Below are 3939 nucleotides of genomic sequence, written 5' to 3'. Positions count from 1 at the left end.
CCTGTACTCTCAACCTAGATACTAGTTAACCTATGCTCACCTCAGTCTCAGGCTGCTGCTCTGGCACTTGTCACACAGAACTGCTTGCAGCCTCCAGCTCTCTCTCTCTCTCTCTCTCTCTCTCTCTCTCTCTCTCTCTCTCTCTCTATTTTCAGGCATTTGCACTCACTGCTCCCTCTGCCTGGGATGATCCTTCCTACTCCATTCTCTTCCTCTCTGATTCCAACTAGTCTTTCTTGATCCAGCATAGATGTTTTCTCTCTGATGGAGGCTTTTTGACCTCAAAGGTGCCTCCTGTATGCATTCCCATAGGACCATATCATAGCACTTGCCATACCATTGTATCTTGTCTGTCTCCCTCACTAAACTGCAAACCTTTATAGGGTAGATGGTATACTAGTTATCCCAGCAGAGAGTGTCAATCCATTGAATGAATTATGGAAGGTAGTCCTAAGGCCGTGGTCGGCAAACTACGGCTCGCGAGCCACATGCGGCTCTTTGGCCCCTTGAGTGTGGCTCTTCCACAAAATACCACGTGCGGGCGCGCATACAGTCCGATTGAAACTTCGTGGCCCATGTGCAGAAGTCAGTTTTCGGCCTGGGTGAGTCTATTTTGAAGAAGTACTGTTGATTTTTGGCTCTGTTGACTAATGAGTGTGCCGACCACTGTCCTAAGGGATTGGAAAGAACATGAGTGGGGACTGGGCCCCTGGGGCTGACCTCCAAGAGAGCTGCTGTTGAGCATCAGGCTGCTGGGCACTGCTGAAGCTCAGGGACATAGTTGGCTGCTGCAGAAACATCTGGATGTTAGAGTCCTGGACCAGTCAAAACTGCTTCTGGGTCTTGTGGAGCTCCTCCTGCTGCCACCAGATGTTGGCCTGCAGATTCTATGTCCACTGCTCTGGTTGGTCTTTGATGGTCTGGAACATGCTGAACTGTGCTGGAAACTGTGCTGGGGGGGTAGGTGGATTCTGCAAAAGGTCTGAGGCAGGAGCTGCTGTGCGAGGTCACAGTACGATGGAACAGGTAAGGAAGCTGGCATCGTGGCTGCCTGGCTGAGCCCTGGCACAAGGAGCTCTTGAAGCAGGGTAGCCAATCTTGGCACAGCCATGGTGCTAGCTTCTGCCATCTACTTGCTTAGAGTGGAAGTGGATTGTGACATGGCCGTGTGCAAGGATTTATGGGAACGTCTTAAGGATGCTGATGGCGAGTGACTTGTGTTAAGGTCTGAGGTGCCCACGTCAAGAGCATTAAAGTGCTGCTGAGGTTCCAGCTTGAGCCCTTGCTAAAGGATGGATGACCTCGGATGGCAGATCTTGCAAAGCCAGCTCCTGCTTCCTTTCCACTCGGACAACTACATAACTGACCACTGAGTCTGTGCACACGATGAACTTGGGCTGGGAGTTCCACTGATGGCCTTTGGTCAGAAATTAATAACAATATGACATTCCTTTGCCAAACTGCATTAGGTGCTGGTGGCACCTGGCCAGGAGCTCCAAATGATCAATGTGTAGTAGTCATAGCCTGAGATTCCCAAAACTTCAAAAAGCAGGTATCCTATGGTTGGAGGGGCTCTGTGATCCAGAAATAAGAATTTCCATTCCAAGCCATGCCTTGAAGTGAATTACTTTGAAGATTCCTCAACTATGCACATTTCCTTTAATAACTGTGATGTTGCTAGGGGAACAGTAGTAATGAAGCAGACCAATTTCCAAGTGGCACCTGGCAAGGCTTTGAAAGGGCCATTGTCAAAGCTGTTACAGGAGGGGCTAGGCACATCATTGTAGGAGAAAAATTCCCTACAAATGTTATTTATTCATAAGTTGGACATTCCTTTGGGTTCAAGCTACCTCTGAGAAAATGGCAATAAAACTCTAAATCATTGTTAGATCTTAAGTATCCTGGGGAGGGGGAATCCGTCACAAGCACATGAGAAGAGAGCATCCTATAAACTTCTGAAAGTTCTTGTTCTGGAAGGAAATTTAACAAATTCTGATCCATGACATCCTACGGTAAGTGCCCCAGGTGAGGTGTGATACCGTCAGAAAAGTAGAGAATGCTGCTTTCCATCGTCATGATGATGATGAAGCCATCTGATGCCTCCAACATCAGCCTTGTGAATTCTTCAGTACTGAGGAAGGAAGGTTCCCACTCCTGCTGAATATCACAGATTTCTGTTTGCCCTGAGAGACCGCACTGTGATTCTGCAAAAATCTGATGACTTTTTCTAGTGCCGTAGTTTTGTCCATTTCCCCTGTATTGTCAGGGAGCATGGAGCTAAGCTCTTTTTTCTTTTTCTTTTATTTTTTATTATTATTTTTTAAAAAAATATATTTTATTGATTTTTTACAGAGAGGAAGGGAGAGGGATAGAGAGTCAGAAACATCGATGAGAGAGAAACATCGATCAGCTGCCTCCTGCATGCCCCCCACCAGGGATGTGCCCGCAACCAAGGTACATGCCCTTGACTGGAATCGAACCCGGGACCCTTAAGTCCACAGGCCGACACTCTATCCACTGAGCCAAACCGGTTCTGGCCTCTTTTTTCTTTTTAAAAAATACATTTTTACTGATTTTAGAGAGAGAGAAAGGGACAGGGATAGAGAGAGAGAAACATAGATCGGCTGCCTCCCGTACACCCCTACTTGGGATTGAGCCTGCAACTTGGGCATATGCCCTTCGGGAATTGAACCAGTGATCTCTTCATTGACAGATGAACGCTCAACCACTGAGCCACACGGCAAGGCTAGCTGAACTGGTCCTGGCTTCTGAAAAGTTAGGGAACCTGTTTTATGTACATAACAGACTTGTTTCGAAAAGCTCTCTTTGCCCTGTCCTCATCTTCACCCATTATTTTTTTGATGCAGTTTTTCCTTGGAGTGGGCCAGGGTGGTCCTGTGAGGCCAGGCATCAACTGGGCCAGGGAGAAGCACCTCCTGCTGCCACCCGAGGAGCTGGAGCTGGAGCTGGAGAGGGCGCATTGAGCTTCTCCATGGCCACCACAGCATGCATCCCTGGGCTCCTGCGGGAGGCAGGCTACTCTCACAGCAAAGTCTGGATTCACATAGGCCTAGGTTTTGGTTTCTTCCTCTTCTGAGTCTTTTCTTTTTCCAGCTTTAAAAATGCAGGTTGCAGGTCCCTCCTCACAGAGTTGTTGGGAGGATCGAATGAGGTGCCTAGCATAGGATGTGGCACATGAGCTTGGGATTCATAGCAACCAGAGAACCTGGGTTCCCTGGGAACTTGGTTTGAGGGAACAAGAATGAACTCAGAGGTGGGTCATGCAGGAGAAGCCAGCAGGGAGCAATGAGTTAGGCCTGAATCTAAAGTGGGAGTTGAAGGTACAGGTTTAGAAGTTCTCCGGTTAGGGACACTGAGCTGGGGCCTAGGAATAGATAAGACTATCTTGGGGAAGGCTCAGGCTTAGGGAGCAGAGAAGAGAAGGTTTGCCTTGCAAAAAACAGAGGAGGAATGGTCTGTGGGATCAATGTTAGAGAAGAACCAGGATAAGGAAGGAGAAGCAACAGTGTTACACACTGCAGAGAGATGGAGGAGAATGTGGGTTTGGACTTAATGAGGTCATAGATGTCCTTGGAAAGAATGTTGATGGCTGTTTTGTGAGGTTAATCATTTGTTGTAGTTCAGAGTAGAAAGACGGAGCCATGTGGGTCTTGGGAGTTCAAGAGCAAAAGCCATCTTAACTGATAAACGGGGAAGGAAAGGCTGATGATAACTGTAGCAGCAAAAACTGCTCATAAATTAAACACAGGGCTCTTCTCCACTTCTAATCCCCACCCGACTAACTCCTGCCCAGTTTAAGAATATCAAGGAATAACCAGGCATGGTTGGCAGGAAACTGTGGAAGAATATTCAAAACTATATACAGAGAGTTTTGTATTTAGTAACTACCCTTTATTCTTTCCTATGTTGCAGGCATTG

The 3939-nt window shown here is 47.4% G+C and overlaps 1 pseudogene; it reads right to left on the bottom strand.

The window, feature by feature from the left end:
• Nucleotides 1-671: 671 nt before the first annotated feature.
• Nucleotides 672-2851, bottom strand: LOC118669420 (annotated as a pseudogene).
• Nucleotides 2852-3939: the final 1088 nt, after the last annotated feature.

Source organism: Myotis myotis, unplaced genomic scaffold, assembly GCF_014108235.1.
Source record: "Myotis myotis isolate mMyoMyo1 unplaced genomic scaffold, mMyoMyo1.p scaffold_m19_p_14, whole genome shotgun sequence".
In the NCBI taxonomy this organism is placed as follows: Eukaryota; Metazoa; Chordata; class Mammalia; order Chiroptera; family Vespertilionidae; genus Myotis; species Myotis myotis.
This window is presented reverse-complemented; position numbering and strand designations above follow the sequence as displayed.